General features: G+C 36.6%; 1 protein-coding gene across 22 annotated transcripts in view; it reads right to left on the bottom strand.

Moving 5' to 3' along the window:
* The window catches only part of ATF7IP (activating transcription factor 7 interacting protein), a 109,746-nt gene that overhangs the window by 56,519 nt on the left and 32,551 nt on the right, over nucleotides 1-20,676 (bottom strand). For 2 of the 22 annotated variants that reach the window (XM_068940134.1, XM_068940052.1), the window contains exon 1: nucleotides 5,119-5,213. The exons of 17 other annotated variants lie outside the window; for them this stretch is intronic. The gene's annotated coding sequence lies outside the window, so the exon portion shown is untranslated. Of the gene's footprint in view, nucleotides 1-146; nucleotides 213-4,503; nucleotides 4,545-5,118; nucleotides 5,214-20,676 lie in introns of those variants that run through there. 3 more of the 22 variants (XM_068940098.1, XM_068940140.1, XM_068940042.1) reach the window with 3 other exon arrangements.

Below are 20,676 nucleotides of genomic sequence, written 5' to 3'. Positions count from 1 at the left end.
TTCCTGAATTTCTTGCCTTCCGTGTCCTTTTATTCATGCCGGTTACTCTTGCAAATAGTAAGAAAAATTACAAGCAGATGCTTGGAAATTCTACCTTTAAAGCTCACTAAAAATCAATTAATAAATGGAGTTAAAGCCAGCATTACCTAGGAAGGTGAAATGTTTATAATTTTGCTTAAATACATCTTCTTGTATTTGTTTCCATTAAACTCCTCCTCATACAAAAAAAGAAAATGTCATTAGAATTCCAGAACTAATTTAAACTTATTTTTGGGAATATCATCTACTCTCCTTTTAAGACTCAGTTTTAAAAGATCATACATAGCAATATCTAATTAAGACAAGAAGAATCACTCTATACCTTAAAGACATTCATTACAAATGTTTATACCCATGAAATAGCAGAATTATTATGCAGAAGATGCATTTTCAGTATTTAACAGTTTATTTTCTAGCTTTCCCCAATACGCTTTCATTCACAGTGCTGAGAAACTGATGATTAACTACTATATTCTAATTTTTCAGGTGGGATGTAAAATTAAGTTTTTTGATTGAAACCTGATATTATAAAAATTCAAGTATCCAACCAAACAGGTAGGTCTAGAACTTTCAATTATGTCAATCTCTCCCGTAAGTCCCAAACTCCCAGTTTGAGAGATTCCATCATGTGTTATTAACACAAGTATCTGCAATATCGTTACAATACCTTTACGGAAGAAGAAGGTTGAAAGGCTGACACCAAAATACTATTTAAAAAATAAATGCAATTTGTACCACATTGTGTACTTGTTAATAGGAAAGCATGAATTATATAGATTATTTGTTTTAAAATTATTAAGGTGCCAGACTTTTAATATACTTATCCTTACCAACCAGGTGCACCGTTTTAGCTGTGAGAATCAAAGGCTTAAGGGTTTAGGGCAGATTAAGCTGCATCAACTGAGGAAAGGCACCATCATCTCTTCCAGATCAAGCTAATACAATCACATTATATAAGGCTGTAGCTGTTCATGAGCCGATTAACCAACTACTTAGCTGTTCCTAACTTTAGGTAGTGACTTTGGAGAGTGGTTGTGTAGAACGGTAGGCAGCGTAAAATGGTAGCTGAGTTCAAGGCAACACCTTTAATGTACTACCAAAAGTCGATCAATATAAAGGAATTCCGTTAAGTCTGAGCTATGCTTCATAGCAATGACAACAAACCTTTTTGATATCTGATGTCAAATCTATTTTTAAAAGCCCCAGCCTTTACTTTCACTGACAGCCTGCTCAATCCATTAGTCCTGAGGTTGACAGCAGTAACAATAGTTTGCTAAAACTGTTCTAAAGGATTTAGGATAATAAGTTCCTTTACTGCAAAATTCTAGATGTGACAGAGAAGTATACTTGGGGGTAAGGGCATGATTTGCGGAATTCTGATGTATGGTGATATTCTACAGGTGTCAAATAATATATCTGCATAACAATTTTACAGGAATGAGACCAACGAGACCCTGGGCTTGTCTTATTCAACAACAACAAAAAATTATTTCAAATGTGATGTAACTTAATGTTTTACGTATTTATGTAAGAGCTAAGCAGCAAAGCAAAAGCAACAAATTAAAAACATCTTTTGCAATTTAAGAGTATAAAAATGGAAGGCAAGAACTTGTAATCTGCACAACAAGAACATTCAATTGAAATTGAAAATATCCTCTAAAACCTTTGAATTTTAAACTTTGATTTTAGCTTCACTCAGATCAAACTACATTCAAAAGATCTTTTATGCTGCAGAACTCTAAACCAAACAAGCAATATATTCTAGAACTGGAGGAGAGAGTACTTTCCACTCCTAGGTATGGGAATGCACTTTGGCCATCCTTTGGTTGTATACCAGGATGAAATGTAAACAATCACCATCCTCCCCACAAACTGGACTTTCCATCAGAAAGAAATACGCACGCTGTGAAGAAGCCACGTTATGCTTTAATAGGTCTCCCAGATCTCACTGAATGATTAAGGAAAAGACCACGGGGCAGGATATATCACCCCAAACTTCAGATGCAGCTACAGTTACTTACCAACAGGAAATGAACAATCACAGAAACACTGATTGGGAGAGACCTCTGGAGATCATCTAACCCAGCTTTCCACTCAGACAGGACTATCACCAACACTAGATCAGATCAGCTGTAATTCTGCACAGCCAGGTCTTTAAAAGACACATTTACAAAACAGAGATTCCACAACCTTTGAGTAACCTGTTCCAGTGCTGCATTTATCCTCCTTGTGAAATTTTTTTCCCCCTAATGCCCAACCTAAACTTCCCATACTTGCTTGTTTGGTTTAGAGTTCTGCAGCATAAAAGATCTTTTGAATGTAGTTTGATCTGAGTGAAGGTAAAATCAAAGTTTAAAATTCAAAGGTTTTAGAGGAGACACAACTCATGGCCATTGTTCCGTTGTACCACCCAACACTACAAGAACAGTTTGGCTCCACCCTTCTTGCACCAACTTGGCCTTCAACTATTAAGCAGCTATTACATTGCCTCTGTTGCCTTTTCTTTGGCAAATTAAAGTCGTCAAGCTCCCTCAAGCTGCTCTTCAGAGGAGGTGTGCTCTAGGCTCCTGATCATTTTGGTAGTCCTCTGCTGGATCCTTCCTAGTTTCGTCATAAACAAGCTTTTCTGAACAACATTATTTAACGCTTCTGCATTCCCAAATAGAATATTCCAAGATACTAAAGTCAGGTATATGAATTCAATGATCAAGATAAAGGCTAAACCTCACAATCATGAAATACTGATTAGGCTTCCGTTATACCTGGTCAACATAACCTGAGGCTGTAAAAATATACGGGCAAAATGAAAGGGATATGATTTAAAAAAAAATTTTTTTTTCCTTGTTTTCTTTTTCCAATTAACATAACATTCAGATTCCCTTACACATTATTTCAGTTCTCTTCTGCATGACTATCTTTAATCTTCATATTTGAGTAATCAATGGTGCTTAAATAACAACACCTCAGAAGTGGATAAGGCAAATCTTCACAAAGACTGTTACCAGCTCTGTTCAGATTCTCAGTAATACCTTCAAGAGATGCATTTCTGCCAGTCTGAACAAGAGGTTCTGAACAAGATTGTTTATTACCACATTGCCACTAGTGGGAGCAAAACATAGCACCTATAAAAACATTGATTTGAAAAGAAACAGCTTACTTTTTTTTTTTTTTTTTTTTCCAGAAAGTGTCCTCTCATCACATAACTATTTCAAGTTAGATGACATACAAATTCTAGATGACTTGTTAATATCTTTCCAATGCTGTCTACATGCTAAATTCAGCATCTTTAAACTCCTTCAGAAAGGAATACATTTAATACAGTAATTTTAGTCCTGACCTGAAGTTAACAGAAGCATATGAAAACATCAAAATATTTCAGAAGCATGTGTGCAGTTTTTGAAAGCATCTCTCTTCCTTCTTCCCAAGAGCTTAAAATGAAAAGTAAGTTTTTTCACAGCACTGGAAAAGTATTTATCAGGCTGTCGCATAATATGGCATGATCAGCACATTTCAGTTCCATGCATATAAACCCCTACAAAATATATGTAGCCACAGAAGTATCTCTTTCAGAGTCAATTTGAAAAAAATTAGGAAGTCCCAAGTTCAGCTAACCTCGAACAACTTCAAGAGATCATAACAGGGATCAGTTAGCAAGAGAGCCTTCCTTGAAAAGCAGTCCTAGGATAAGGGGCCTTTGTATTGTAATTAGAGAAATGAGTATTTTCTCCTTGACTACAACACTCTTTTGTGAATATCACCCAAAATTGTAAAGTCTTTAAGTTACAAAATTCAAAATCCTACTTTTGCTGTGACCAAAAGCTACTTTAGATTAATAAAGTATTCACAATTTAAAGTTCATAAATGGTTCATGCTTTTGTAATCACAGAAACTTAAAAGCAGAGTAAGCAAAACTGAAAATATACTTACATGCTCTAATCTCCTTAATAATTTGTATCTTTCATATTTTTAACATAACATAAAATAGAGCAAATACAGAGTAAAATGAAAGACACTTCCTTTTCGCTGTTGCCAATAAGTCTTTTGCAACCAAACATCAGAATACCTATTTTATATTGATGCATCTTTACTCTTTTCTTACAACAGAAAAAAAAAAGAATCAATTTTTTCTAATGTACTTCAAAGTGATGTCTACTTTTAAAATTTGATATTATCCAAGATCTAGTTTAAAAAACAAAGCTCTAATACAGTTCTATGATGAACCCATAAGAAAAAAGCTCCTTGCAAAATTCCACTGTTAGATGGTTCTTCAAACAATATATGCCTATTTTCGACTCACGCACACAAATTGTCTTTTGCAACCAAAGAGCATCCAATAAAACCTATTATAAATGACAAAACTGTACACATAGAAGAGATTAAAAGATGAAAATTAAACACTAGCAAACAATTAAATATCATGTATCACTGCAGACAAGACTTAAGGCATTTAACTTCCAGCCATACCCACAAGGGAGCACACTGCAGCCAAGTAACAGATCTCACGTAAGAGCTGAGTAAAACAAGAAAAAAAATAAATCAGTCACCATTTCAGAAGGTTTGGTCATATCGGTGCAAGCCAATCAGCAGTCATCTTGTAATATCTGCCTTCCATCCTTAAAAAGGGGTAAGGAGGTAGCCTTTCAGAGAGTAAGTCTAGGATGCATTCATTTTAGTCTTGCACAAGTAAAACAGTTTTAGTTTTAAAAGAATTTATCTAAATAGTCTCCTTACACATTTAAGAATTAACGCAGAGTTTGCCTACACATGCTGTAGGCTTCCCTCATGCGAAGCTTGGGCATTTTCCACAGTTTTTAGGCACGATATGACCAGCTTGCAGCAAAGAAACAAGGTAGCACAGGTGCCAAGCCACTGAAAGGGCATCTTTTATTTCAAGGGAAGACATTTGTATGTTAAGAGTATAAAACGAATCCTGCCTATACAGGGAAGCGTACAAGGGTTAAATTCAGTAAATAATTTTTTGTTTGTTTGTTTTTTTAAATAAAGCTCACTGAAATGATAATCAATTTTGAAACACTAACACACAGAAACACTGCGCATATTTGTTTAAATATCACTTACGATAATTCCCTTCTCCTTTTTCATTTTAATCTTGAAAGCGATATATACTTCAGCATGAGAGAGAAGCACACCATCAGGAACCTCTCTCCAATCATAATTGCAGATTTCTTTCTCATGACCAAACGTACATGGCAAAACCCAAACGGGCCAATGTAGGTAGGAATACACGAAGGACTCCTCTTTCAGCCAATTAGAGAGTCTTCCTTTTTCTTCCCTACATTTTTTTTTTTATTCTGCAAAGAGATCGCGGCTCTAAAGCAAACAAAGCAAGGAATTAGCATAGCTGCTATGGATTAACCTATAATCGTCTGCTCATAGGAGCAGCCCAAGAGCAGCTCAAAGAGTTAGCCAATCAGCAGGCAGTTATCTGAATCCTGCCTGGTAACAGGCAACAGACAAAGAGAAGGTCATGGAAATGTAGGGGGGGAAAAAAAAAAGCTGGAATCTGAACAATAGCACACAATGGGTTTTGCATAATATAATCAGTCTAGAACAGCATGTGCACAGGATTCCTAGAATGTACGCAGTGCAAGCCAAAAGCACCGCAACTGTAAAACATTCGCCAAAACACAAGAAGTAAAGCAAGATTTTCCCCTCTGATCATGAAAATCAGTGCCCAAATATGTACATCTAGTTAAAATTTAGCACAGCCAGATTGGGAAAATTGAGACAACAAATGGTCAGGAGTACTTTGTTCTAGATGGAGAGCCACAGAGAATAATGTAATGAATAGAAACTACCTTTTAAGAAAAGGCTCATAAAAAGTAGTTATGAATTGAAACCATCAACAGCAACATTAATATTAGTCATCAATAATTAAAAACCCCATAGTTAATTTTCACACAAAAACCTCCCAAATTTGTGATCTATTCTTACAGAACACATGCTGAAACAATAGTTTATTTTCTATCACCAACATAATTTAAGTTGACTTATCTGACTAAATGCAAGATGTACATCACAAGCCTATTAAAAACCACACAAAACTGTCTTCATTTTTAAGAGGTAATAAACACAATCAGTGACAAGTGAAATGAAAATTTCTTCTAGCACAGCACATGATTTGGGTCAGTTTCTTCCCTTTCAGGCTAAAATTATGTTAATGTTAACTGAACAAATTGAAGAAAAACTGTGTTATTTTCTGAGAAAAAAATACATCTGCATTCTATTTCATCTAATATACTTCCAGCAAAATAGAATTCATTGTTATTAAACCTTTAACTTCTTTTAAACTTTTTAAAATATTTAATATCCAGTATCTAAGTAAAGTGGTTTGGTAGTTTGCCATTTAAGAAACAAACAGCATTTTCTTCCGTAGCAGAATCCTGTAATTTTTCATTCACACCCAAGAGGGAGCCTGCTACAGCCATACCCTCCGTTTATATAATCTCCCCATAGGAAAAATTAGTCAGCAACCCTTTCATTGTTATTGTACTGGGAAAGAATTCAAATACCTTATCTGATTGGCTCTAAGAAGCTACTGTATGGCAACCAATCAGACCGCAGCTCTTTAAATCCTACCCAGCAACAAAAACCCATGAGGCCATCGGCAAGAATTCAGCCAGGGTATGAAAACAAACAAGGGGGCCCACTGTACAAACAAGCAAAGTTTGTATTAAACTAACAAATTTTTCCAAAAAGCTGGTGAACTACCAGAAACAAAAAGGCTTTATTTTGTTTTAAGACCTAGAGCTTCACAGAAACATTAACCTATGACTACAACAAACAGGAATATAGTCTCAATAGATATTCTGATTAAAGGTCAATTCTGATTAAGATTAAATAACATGCAAGAACACTTTTAGGCTAAAATGAGTTTACAAGGCTACAAAATTTCTGTGATGTTAAATGTTGAATCAAAAAACTGCTGAAAGTCAACCTGGGTTAAGTACTGCGGCTGTTAACCTTTTCTCCCTTCAAATACTACGCAGCGTCTATACTTTTCCAGCGTTCCATCAGAGGCATCAAAAACTCTTCTTCACCAATGCAAATACGACTTCTGCCTCGAAAGCAGGAAGAATTTTCCCCCAACCATGCACCCTGCCTTTTGAAGAACCAGTTCACTAAAGCATTAAGCCCATATGTGCGATGTGTGTGCGCCTACTAAAAATGCACCTAAATACATGGTTATAGGCTTGGTAAACCACAGTAAATTTACAGTATTGTTTCAAACTAGTTGTACACACTGGGATAGTTTACTTGATCAACATACCACCTCCAACGTTGGCTCACGAACCCATTCCACATACTCATGTGAACACTAACGTTCTAGAACTTTTCTCCCACAAGGCATGGCAACTGCTTCACGTAAGGTCCGTTTACCCAACTAAGATCTTTCAACCGTTAATGGTTTTGCAGAACTGGGCCTTACATGGTCCATCAGCTTATGCCTTGGTAACTACTATACATAAAATAAATCCTATTTTTGAAGATGGGAGAAAGAAAAAGGAGAGAGCATCCTTCCCGTACAACTTTAATTAAAAAAAAAAAAAAAAATATATATATATATTCCATGTAGCCTCATACAATCGATTCAAGTGACTAAAAATGATCAGCTTATTAACACATGAAAATTAAGCTCTAAAGCTTGCTCTCCTAGAACAGGAGAGAGCTTTGTCTTTTTCTGGAAGCTAATTTTAACAGCTATTTAGATCATTAAACCAACAAAATTGTTTGGGTGGAACTCGGCCAGAGCAACAGTGGTAGATATTGTGCTTTCTTACTTCCCACAAGTGTTGTGGATTTCAACTTTTATCAACAACTCAAAACATCAGCTTTCAATTCAGCTGTGAGATCCCCAAGCGCAAAACAAGTACTGCTGTGTCAAATTTCTGTAAAAGCAAAGCTGAACATTCTTAGAGACTGATGTTTACAACAAGGTAAAGCATTAAGCGTGTTTTTTCTACACAAAATTTGTTTTAATCTATTTTTATAAAGTTGAATTAGTACATTTTAAGATACGTTTGTGAGATATTTTTATTATATACAGTTTAAATAGTACAACACATTATGCCCCCTCTCTCTGGCACAGGAATAACAACTACCATTATCCTTAAATACCAGCTGGAGATAATGATTCCAGGACATTTACTGCCACAACCCAATTAAAAATTTATCTTCTAATATTCCCAAAATTAAAACATGAACAACCTGGAATTATTCACATACATGCAGGCCAAAAAACTGACAAATTCTGAAAAAAAACAAATAAAAAAATTAGAAAAATAATGTAAGTTGTTTCATTCATGTAAGTTTTTCTATGCATTACAAAAATACAGCATTGATTCTTTTACCGGTGTTAATTCAAACTACAACTGTAGTACATCATTAATGTATGTAGAACTACATTATTTTTAAGCTAGATCTCTCTGTATCTTCATTTCGATAAAATGCAGAATGACATGGTTCTAATGAAAAATTGATATGTTTACCCATAACATTCTGTAAAGTCTTTTCTAAATTAGTTCATGTATTACATAGGCACCTAACCGTAGTGATGTAACCTTGACTTTCAAACGCTTGCAACTTAGCATCAGACAGCTCATCTCAAAAGTCCGATGTCACTATCAGTGGCACTCTGAGGTCACTTGTCAGATGCTGGAATTAAACATGGGAAGAAAACTCGCTTCAAAAGAAAAAAAAAAAAAAAGGTGATGCTACATTGAAAAGCTCGTGTTTACAATGCATACAAACATGTTTTAGAAATTTTTAATGCAACAATATTTTCTCTGTAGCGAAAAAAAAAAAAAGGGGGAATAATTTAAAATGCAAGTAAAATACCAGCTGATTAGTTAACTGTGGGAACTTGCTGTTTTATAAACCATGACCTATATTTTCCCTAGGAAATATATCCTTTCTTAGGAAGCGACGTTGCACCTGCTGCGTTTGCTTACTGTACTTGGCTGAATAAGAACTTCCACATACAGAAGTCACTGCTAAACTACCAAGTTTCTTAAATCTGATTCAAGGAGGCAAGCCTTCCATTTCTGAAAGAACCAGATGTTTTATAATTTCCTCTAATTAAAACTTGGTAATTTTTAGAGTTGGGGGGCAGGAAGCCTATTTACTTATTTTTACATGAAATGATGAATTTTCTTTTTGTAAGTGTAGAGAACATACCCAGAAGGAAGTCCCCCACAGCCATGTTGCCCCCTCAGCAGCTCCCTCAGCAGCAGAACCCACGCCTCCCTTGGAGGCCAGCCACTGCGGGACATTTGCATGGATGCTCCCATTGGTTGCAAAGATTATTTTGCACAAACCAATCCGTGACTTGAGGCTGAGCCACCACCAGGAGGCACGTACAAGTCTGCCTGGCAACCAGCTAAAAATAGAATCACTACCGTGGCATGCCACTGAGAATGGGTGTGAAAATGGGAGCAGACCGACTGCACACCAAGGTACAACGCCTCTTCGTTTATGAAGTTACACACGTATGAAGACACAACATGTACGTCCTCTGTCAAACATATTTACCCTGCAACTTTGTTACCATCTAGAAGAGACAGAGGAACCTCTGCAAACACAAGCTGGAGAGTCACACAGTCTTCAAATTTTGTGCTGAAAGCAAAGGTGTTAAACGCTGGTGTGACATACTTAGTCTCTGCTTTTTTTTTTTTTTTAAATAAAGATTATTTTAAAAGTGCCACAGTCCTTACTACTTTTTCAAATGAAAATAAATTGATATAATTTGAATATTATTTTTTCCCCTTCCTACTAATGAAGTACGTGAATTTTAAAGCAAGCATGAACAAACCATCTTTCTTACTCAGTCTGTTTTATATTCCATGTCACTTTGGCGATATGATAATAGAGTCATCCAATCTACTGCAACAGATGGAACTGAACTTTCATTAAATGTAGACTGTTTTATGCCTGAAGTTATGGATTTGTTTTTGGCTCCTAAATTATTTTTTGAGAAGTCACATGCCACCAAAGATACACAAGAAGAATTCTCAGATTTAAACTAAAGACAATATGGAATTTGAAATGGTGTGCAAATTGAACTAGGAAAGGAAACTCTGTTACTAGAAGACATCTTGATAATAAAACTGAAAAAAAACCCAAGGTCAAATAAAGCATGCAATTTTAAAAAGTTCATTTAAATACATTGCTGAGTTATTTGTAATAGGACAATGATCTACATATACATAACATTTTAATGTTTCCAACCTACCAAATAGATATCCCCATATACAAGTTCAAATTTCAATACCACTGAACTGTAGGGATAAACTCTTCTGACAGGAACAGAATCAAGTTAAAAGCTTTCCACACTTTTTGATCCAACATTCCTGCACTCTAGGTTTCTGCCCCTCTCTGCCCTGTCATTTTTTTTTTTTTGTTAATAACTGTTTCTATTTTGTATTGAACTTTTTGAACTATTTCATGGAACTGGGTTAAAAGAAGGTAAAAAAAGGACCGAGGGAAACTGTTGAGAACAGCAACCCATTCAGGCAGGGCACCTCCAGCTGCCTAATCCAAGTCTTCCACAGCCTGGGAAGTTCTGTCCGACCATATCCGATACGTACGTATTCAAATACTTGTATCTGCTACAAGGCTGTTGTGATTAAATGAGGCGGGGAGGAAGAAAGGTGGCCAACACGGATGGTCAGTGTCAAACAGAGTATTGGCAACAGTTGGTAGCTCTTGAATTACTCAAGAAAACAGATTCACAAAAGTTAAAAAGAAGTAATAAGGAGGTTTAAGTAAAGGAAGACAACATCTGAATATTATAAGTCTTTAAAATAGCATTAGAAGAAAAAGAAGCATCAATTTCTTGTAAAAGCTACACTTTACAGAACCTTTATTACCTGTAACTACTGTTAGAACTATGTGCCACAAACATTTGTTAAGCACAGGCAGCTCACTCCATAGATGTCAGCCACTGCTAATAACCTTTACTGACAATTGTGGCTCTCTGCCCAAAAACAGTTATTCATTTATCAACTGAGGCTAAATATTTTCCAAAAGAAACCACTACTGGGGAGGGACAGGGATGGAAAAAACGAGCTTAGCAACCTAATATTCTTTCATTAATAGATACAAGAGAAAAATCAAAATGACTGTTTTCAGTACTGACAACCCATTTTATTAATATGCTAAGAACCCTAGGTAATGCCAGTAGTGCATGTTTTTACAATGATAAGCAGTCTCGCTCTAATAGATTTCAATGGCAGTCAATTTCTTCTTGTCTACTAAGCATACAATAGAGTAAGATGTATTTATCCTAGTAAGAGCGTACAGCAGCAGATTAAATTCTCCTTGGTCAGTGGGCAGTCAATTATTTTTCTATATTTACTGCTAGGCAAAGATTTGCCACATGTCTCAAACCTAAAAAGACTCATAAGAAAAATTACCAAAGATATTACCCAAGCTGCACTTGAAACGTTTCATCACCAATCATGTAAGCAACCACAGCATAGAGTATTCTTCAACTTAACTATGCTCAAAAAAAAAAAAAAAGCTCTGCAGACACAAACAGATTGCAAGACCTAGATTGCAAGACCTAACAAATTAATTCTCTGCTAAAACGACCAAGGAAAAGGAAGCAGAAAGCGGACACACACAAGATGGCTTCTTTATGAGTTCCAGTCACAGCAACAGACATTAAGAATAGTTTAACTATAGTTTTCAAAGGTTTTTGACAGCAAAAAGTATTTCATCCTTTTTACAGCCATCAATACAGTATCTGCAGAGTAGTCAACAGCTTTATGATCCAGCTGTATGCAGAATGCCAGAGAAGTTCTCTAGAGACCAAACACAGCATCTCAAATTTAATTGTTACTGTATATAAGAATTTATTTTCTCATCTGTTTTGTTTTCCACGCTTTTAAAATTCCATGAAAGGAGATATAAGCTCTGAAGTAATGTCAAGCTAGCTGTAAGTAACACAGTTGCTTGTATCTGCATGAGCAACACCTGAAACAAGCAGCAAACCATGATATGCCCTACTGAGTTCCAAAGCACTGACTTATGCCTAATCCTAATGCATCGTGTCAATGCAGTTATACACTTTGACAAGCAAAGTTATTTGAACAAAAGCAGAGAGGACCAGAGGAATGTCTTGAAAGTAATCACTCAGTTGTGGGGAAAATCTTTTTGTACTTAGCTCTTTAAAGTATTTTTTTTTTTAAACTCTTCCTACTAATAGCTTTGACTGAAGATTAGCAACAAAGTTTAGATCTACTCCATATAAAACGTTGATACTACATTATATAGTATGCAGTCATGTCTGGGTATGATGGATGAAATTAAGCAAGAACATGATGCAAGTGTTTGAGGCTGCATGTGAACTCAGAGCAGGGAACTGAGCAGTTAAAACCAACCTCACTGATGTTACTTTAACCCAGCCAATATAGAAAAACCCAGCCAGTGGAGAGGAGAAGAAAAAAGTTTTAGCTCAGATCAGTTGTCTGATGCCATTCACCATGAAGCTGCACTTAATGCTCGAGTCAGCACAAGATGGGGGGCAGAAGAGGAAACACAGGACTGCTTCTGTTAGATTAGCTTGTTGCATACCAACTTACATTACCTGTTTAACTACAGCACTAAGCTAGATCAGATATATATATTTGGTAGGATCAAAGCCTTGATCAAAGCTCCTTGAACTGGCTGACCAAAAACAAGCAAACCAACCAAACCCCCCACCCCAATAACAAACAACACAGGACCACCAGATACCAGAGCTCCCACAAAGGGACATGCAGTAGAAGAGCCTTGGGTTTCCTAGGTTTAGATATATGATTAGTCAAGCACTCACGCTAATAGAAAGGCAGACCTCCTAGAGGCTGACAGAGCACTACAAGCTTTATCTGCCTAACGAGACTTTTTATGGATGCGGTAAGGAGGCTGATCCTGCAAAGAAATATACAGTTGGTCTTTTCAAGTAGAAGTCTCATTACTTATTCTTAATTATTCATTGCTTTCCTGTCAGAGGAGTAGTTATATGTAGAATAATACTAATTCCCTCATATATAAAACTATACAGTTATTTCTTGAAAGCTTCAAAAAATAAGTGTCACAAAAAAGCAGATTAAAAGATCTGATTTAACTCCTAGCTTAGGACTGTACCAGATTCTTCAGCAGTGGAAGGACCTTAAAAACACACAAAGCTTTCAGACAGAATATTAGACAAAGGGAAAGAAATCTTGTCTCTGTTCCATGGACAATAACAAGTTCCTAATGTGAAATTGTATTTGAAATGTTATTTTCAGGGTTTTTTGTTTTTTTTTTTTTTAAGTGGATAGTAAATGTTAATTATATCATACTTTCTCATGGTACTCACAATATTGGAAAATCCATATTGTCCGATCCCTTTAAAAGGATTTCAATACAGCAGCCTTCTCTATTAAAGAAATTTAGAAAATTGTTTTTATTGCTCATAAATCTGTACACATTAAGCTTTTTACCAAGTGACCTGGAGGTAACCAAGTTAGTTTTTACTAACATTACTTTGTTACTTTAGATTAAGTGGCAAACTTTATTCCATAACATTCTCACGTCTTCCTACTCACACGCCGCCAGAGTTTTATGTGTATGAGTCGTAGAACTGTGTTGAGCTACGGAAAGTTGGATTATCCATTATTTTAGTTACTTGGATATCTGCTTTAAATAAACCAGGAAAAAGTATTAAGAAAGAGTATATTTAGAAACTATGAAGCTATCCTTTTATTTGATACAGTTATGGGGAAAGGACTGCATTTGGGAACAGTTTTTTGCCATTTGTTGAGCTGTAAGCATTTGTGAGGTTGTAGTTGCACTTTTTTCAGAAGCGATCCTATGTCCCATACTACTGAGGTTGAGATGCTTTTTTACAGTGCTTAAGTCAGTTGGAGCCCAGTTCCTAGGCTATTTTACAATGATTGACAGTTCCTAGGTATTATATTATATAGGACAATTGCTAACATTAACAAACCATTTATGTTTGCTTTTATTAGCAACTACTTCCGAATTAATCAAGCTGCTGACCTGCTACTGGTGTGGGGAGTATATTAAATACGTAATTACAGAGCAGTCAATAGTGTAATCATTAGTACCTTTTAAATACATTTCAAGAAATGAAACCTGTGGTAGAAATAAACAGAAGAACTGTGATCTGTATTTTTTCCATGATAAACACAGATAACTAGATCGAGCCTTCTGTCCTTCAAACAAAATTTATGTTTAGGATGGCTGAAACATAGTTGAAGTAATTTGTGCAAGTGATGCTAGTCAACACTCAATTTAATTTTTACTACTGGACAGAATCTTTTCTGGGACAGGTCAGTACTAATGAATTACAAAAAGCAGCACCACAAACACAAGCATGACTACAAAAGACGCAATGTAAGCACTTAAACTTGCTGCCTTCCGGTGTTGGCCAGGAAAAAAAAAAAAAAAAAAGGCAAAAAAGACAAAATGAAAGAGCTTTATTGTTGTTCATACCCAGTTCAGGTCAGCCCAGAAATGTGGCTGGGAGGAAGAAAAAACAATAAACAGACAGAAAAACAAATACACACACACAAAAATCAGGAAGCTTTTATGTATTCCCACATTAAAAATAGCAAACAAGTAACAAAGCAATGAAAATGGGACTTTCTTCCTGTTCTGTTTAACTTAATCTTGTCAAATTCCTTCATAATAGAAAAGAAAGCATCTCCTCTGGCTTGTCCAAAATGTGCCAACTGATCAGCTGACAACTACTGAACAGAAGTTACTGTCTTTACCTCAGTGGGAAGATTTGATTTGAAATTCCTTCTACTTGCATGCAACTGGCAATTTTCATAACGCATACAGGACATTCCTTTGATTGCTATACCTTTTTCAAGTTCGGCTAAAATCAGTTAGTGAGTCAAAAGTTATGAACAGGAAGAACTGACAAAGCAATAGGCTTAATGTTATGACTAAACAGAGAGCATTCGCTGGAAGGTATTGATGACCATTCCACCTGTCTTCTGAAGGAATTTTACATCTTCAGCAAGGGAAGCAATAATTGAAGGAGGTACCTTTCAAGGTAATACTTTCAGAGTATCTTCTATTAATACGTTAAGCCACTTAAAACCAAACGAACAGAAGAAAGGTACATCTGTTCAGCAAAATAGACATGCCTTGGAGAAAATGCAATCAACTGACTTCCCATCTTTTAGATTTTCTGGTTGTAAGTAGACTTAACTTATGGATCTAGTTTTATTTACAGAGTTCTAATCATAACACTTGTCTTTGGAAGCTGAACAATACATGCACATAGTACAAGATTAGACTGGGATAAGCAAACTTATCTTTAGCTACCTTCCTTCTGGAAAAAGAAGCAACTCGCCTGGCATCTCAGGCAAGCATGCAGTCAGGGATGCAGAAAGCTGATGCAACCAAAATGAGACTCTGCCTCTGAAACGTAATTTGTCATTTATATGACACAAGCCACACAGATGTCTATCAGCTCTGAGATACGAATTCCAAGTGTATGACTCCCGGTTCTTTGTTCTATTAACAAGATTAAAGCTTTATTTTGCATCTTCTTGAGTTCATTTTTTTTGATTGTTTACCATTCTGATGTGGTGAGATACACCATTTATTCAGTAAACATTGCAGATAACATAGGGAAACACACTTGAAGACAGTGCAAGGTGTGCTAAGTTTAACAGGATCAAAAAAAAAAAATCAAGTTGAATTAAGTAATTTAGATGTAAACAGATAAAGCTGGCAGTTTTAATATCTTAGGGTGAAGTAGGAGTAGTGAAAAGAGAGGGTATGTATGTTTCAGCACTTGTATGTTTTTATTCAGCAATACACTACATAACAATGTAGACAAATACAATTTCAATTAGACGCTACTCTATTATTTTTCTGCTTTAAGGTACACTGATAGGCTTAACCTTCCCCTACTGGTATGGGCTCTTTGTTTTCAAAAGTCTGCATCAGGGGACACTAAGCAACTGACAAAATTTTAAAATTCCTGTCAAAAAAAAGTAACACCTTTAAGTTATTCCACTTGATTTATTGGCATTAAGGGAGAAATGGGAGAAAGTGGAATGCAATGCATTTTTTAATTAAGTTCCTCTCACCTACAAAGCTTGTTGATTAAAAAAAAAAAAAAAAAAGGAATGCTAAAATTTCCACCAATTCAGATTGCGTTTCTATACAAAAGTTTCAACTGTCACATTCTATTTCCTTAACTTTCTTTTCAATCTGAAAAGCTTCATTTCAGAACATTCAAAACAGTTCAAAAGTTGCATCAAGAAGAAATAGGATTTCAAAATGTTTGCAATGAGAAATCTTGAAGTCAGGAAAAGATGAGGCAGCTGCCAGTAGGGCTTTACAGAACCACTCTAAGAGCACACAATACAGCTAAATAAATGTTCAGCAGGGAACACAGTGCAAGGCTCACAGAGGACAATTAAGACTGATGCACAGAGAAAAAAATTGATAAGTTATCCTCAGGCACTAGAAAATTTTTTTCCAGTTCTGTTAACGTACTAATCTAGTAACTAATCCAGTGTAATCCTGTATCAAGTTCTTTAAACATGTCAAGGTTCAGAAAAACTAGAGCTTATCTATCATTAATCAAATACAAAATGTAACCCTAAAATATTAAATAGTAAAAGATGTTACCACCGGGAAAGTGTCAATTTGTAAAATCAGTTTTGTTGTCAGGTTGTTGCTTCCCATCCCTGACACAGGAAGTTTGAAGATTTCTCAGTGTTGGAATGGGGAAGAGATTATCAAATCTTACGGAGAAAACTGGCTTCCTTAGACATCCTTCCCCAGGCAGACTCACTTTACTGCTGCTGTAAGCACTTAATGTACTCATCTGTGGTCAAGACAGAACACCCACAGCTGCTAAGTAACATCTCTTAGCTTCATCTCAATTTTGACATTTGCCATTTGGGAATACTCAATGGAACCTAAGGTGCTTAATAACCTCATCTTTTTTTCCTCTCCCCTTTTCTAAAGATCTGTAATGCGCTAATTAAATAACATCACATGTCAAATGAAAAAGCAAGCTTCTCACAACTCTTCAATGAAATGTGAGGCAGTAGATTTTAAGGACCAGTCAATAGTTTAAAGGCACAAATCAGCCTATAGAATTGATCTGTCTAAAAGTTAAATTACTCTGTTTTGATAATGTGACACTGTCATAGCCATTTCTTAGCACAGAAACCCCACTGAAAATTTCAACCACTGTTGTCCTTCCTGTCCTTGCTGCCTTGAAAGGAGAAAAGGCAGGAGAGACTTTAGCAGTAACAACAATGAAAATTCCAAACCCCAGCACGGCTACTGATACTCCTTGAGGCATATTATTCGGATGTATTCTACTCTTAGAATACATATACTCCATTCATGAGACAGGACGCTCTCAGTCAAGAATACTTGTATGAAATGAGCTATACACATGCTCTCAACTAACCAAAAAAAGGACTGACCTAACCACCCTTCAGTTACTCTACCAACCCACCGTCTCCAAACGGCAGATTCCATAGCAGCAAGAAAAGATGACAGATTGCAAAATCCATGCAGGCAACATATTTCTGCAGCTAACACTGCTGTGAGGCAACTGTTACTTTGAGTGACTCCCCACACGGAATTTACTGGACAGGGGAAAGGGAACATCCACAAACCAAAAAACTCCAAAAACAAACAACCCCCCCCCACACACACACCCTAGAATCCACCTACTTGACTAAAGGATTGCATTTCCAGGACAGTCATCTAACCCAGTGATGCTAGCTACAAAACAATGCCTTACGGGACAGTAGCCTGCACCCCATGATTGTTCTGTGCACTTCAAATACAGGGATATTCTTCAAAAGAGGAAATGAGTCTTCCAGAGCTCTGGCAGCATGAACACCAATCAGCACAGCTATGCAGCACTATCTTAAATAGCTCATACAAAGTTCACATGTACTTAGAAATGCATTCTTATGAACTCTCTCCTGACCAGGTTACCTAGCAGCATTTAAACATTAAGAAGCATTCCTGATTGTCTTGTAATATGAACTTAACTACAAGAACTGTATGCAGTATCATTTCCCTTGGGACTGAGTAAGGATTTGTGAAGCATGAGAGGAAAGAATGAACCTGTAATAATTAGGGGACAAGAGCTGTAAATATAGCTATACTTTTATGAAATACTAAATAAATGGAATTAAGCATGCACTTCAGGCTACAGCTCTTCAAATCATAGCCTTAAGTTGATTAGGGAGAAAAAGCAAGTGCTCATTTAACAGTTCAAAATGGGAGATATAAACCTCACTAATGTTACACATATATCCCAAGGACACAAAATAACATTGTGATCTGATAGTAATCTAGCTATTGCAATTTCTCATCTCGCAATATGAATCTTGATAAAAGGTGGTCAACTCGAGAGTTTCATATTGAACTATCAGAAATAAAACGTCCTAAAAGATTTCAAACCAGTATCAGATCACCAAGGGAAACTGCTCACAGAAAGAGGGTTTCCATCTTTCCTTCTTACGTAAGTCAATCTAGCAGAGGGTTTCTTGCTCTACAGTAGAGTCTTCTGGGGGATTTTCAGCCAGACTACGTAGCAAAAAAGAAATTGAGAATGAAGTGAGAAGTTTATGTGCATAGAAACTGCATGATCTATTCTGGGTCTATTATGACATTCCTTTTTGTCTAAGGATCTTCTATATCGGAGAGGCATACATCAACTCTGTCTCCAAGGAAAGAGATGGTATAGAGACATTTCTGAATATCCCTAAGAAAATGAGCCTAAGAATATCATCTTGCTGCAAAACCCAGAAACAACTACTCCCTGAAAGAACAAGAACTTGTTTCTTCCCTTTCTATGAACGTAAACATTGCTGTTGTGCTGTCAATACCTGAACTCTTGCGCAAAAGTATATTGCCTGGCAGACCAGTCAGAGAGCCCCAGAACTTTTTCTCGGAATCGTCACAAAGTATTCCATGAATTTAAGAGGTCATAACTGAATTCCCCAGCCTCAGCTACAAGTAACCTCCCCAAATGCCTTGATAAGGGTAAAGGATGGAGACTATGTTCCATGCGTCATCTTTTCACTCATTTCACAAGAGAGAGAGTCTGCTGGTATGTTTGGGACTGACATATTCGAACACTGTCTCCCATCTAGATACGGTCTGACTTAAAATTGTTTGCATCATCTAGCTGCAAGATTAAGTCCCAGAAATGTGAAGAATATTTTTGGCAACATGCCTTTGATAAAAGCCTTCACTTCAGTTAGTCATTCTTTTAAATTCTTATTGACTTAGGTACTTCTGAAGAGTTTGTATTTCTGTGGTCAGTAACCATAAAAAGCTTCAAAATTACTCAAAAAAGCTGGTTACTTACTAGAGTGATCTCCCCTGGATTAACCTTTCAAATCTTTGGTCTCTATAAATATGTTGCTATAACTACTATAACTAGTCGACGTTTATCTTTTTGTAAGCAGCGTGCTCTGGGTATTCTCATTCCATGTTTCTTGCAAGGAGACAATTGCAAAACAGAGTGCAAAGATGTCCTACCGGATAAACGAAGACCTCCACTTTTCACCTGAAGGGACCACAGACCTCAAAGGAGCTCTGGGTCAACTTATATTTCCCAAAGCATTTCTTACGTGTTGATTTAGGAGGATCTTCACTAATGACCCCAACGAGGCTTGCAGCTATGCAAAATGCACAAGAAATATTCTGAAATACGATTCCCGTCTTCTGACTTCCCATCTAGTACGATTATTTTTCATTCTTTTCCTGTGGAATTCTTTTCATACCAGACCATCAATCTCAGTTTGCAGTAAGTCACAATGTCAACTATGCATGAAGCTGACAATGAACTTGTGGACAAAAGGTGGAAGTCTGCCATCTTTTTACTGATGCAGCATCAGGCGCAATCCACAAAGCAGAACTCTGCAGGCTGCGGTAAGAGAAATGGCAAACCTACCAAGCATGAAGGCATACAGCTGTCAAGCATTCTGTGCCACTTCTCCTCAACAGTATTCTAGATCTTCATACATTCTAGAATCTATCTAAAAAGACAAAGAATATAGGAACCAACACCCCCCTGTATGGTAACACTGGGGAAAAGAACGGAATAGAGGAACGCTTTATTTACTGGCTTGCTGCTGGCAAGGCGATACAAGTAGGAGGGATGACAAAGAATGTTCTTGCAGACAAATGATTATATGCCCTAGAATGTTTAGCAGAGCTGACTGGTAAGATCATAGATACCAGCCTGGTGGACTAGAGAAATACATCTGAAGATACGATCCTCTGAGATCCACGCTTTCTCCTGCTCAGAGAGAGTAGGTCCAGAGTCCTACCTCTACTGCCAGGGTTGCCTCCGTACCAGGAAAGGAGGTGGCATGCTCTAATGGAAGTAAGCAAAAACGTAACACGTTTCTTCCAGCAACAAGGTTATCGTTTTGGCTGCCGCTGCAGATCTTTAAAAACAAACAAAGAAACAATAAGACATCACAAATTTGTGAAGTACTGTGAATCTGCATGAAAGAGCAAGCTAGCATTCCCAATAGTATACGATACCAAAAGAGGAGCTGCCAGTTGAGGTTGACTATCTATCATTTGGCACTGATTTTGCCAGGATGGTCC

This window comes from Struthio camelus, chromosome 1 (genome assembly GCF_040807025.1).
Source record: "Struthio camelus isolate bStrCam1 chromosome 1, bStrCam1.hap1, whole genome shotgun sequence".
NCBI classification, from domain to species: Eukaryota; Metazoa; Chordata; class Aves; order Struthioniformes; family Struthionidae; genus Struthio; species Struthio camelus.
Note: the sequence above shows the minus strand (reverse complement) of the source record. Positions and strands in the feature narration are given on the sequence as shown.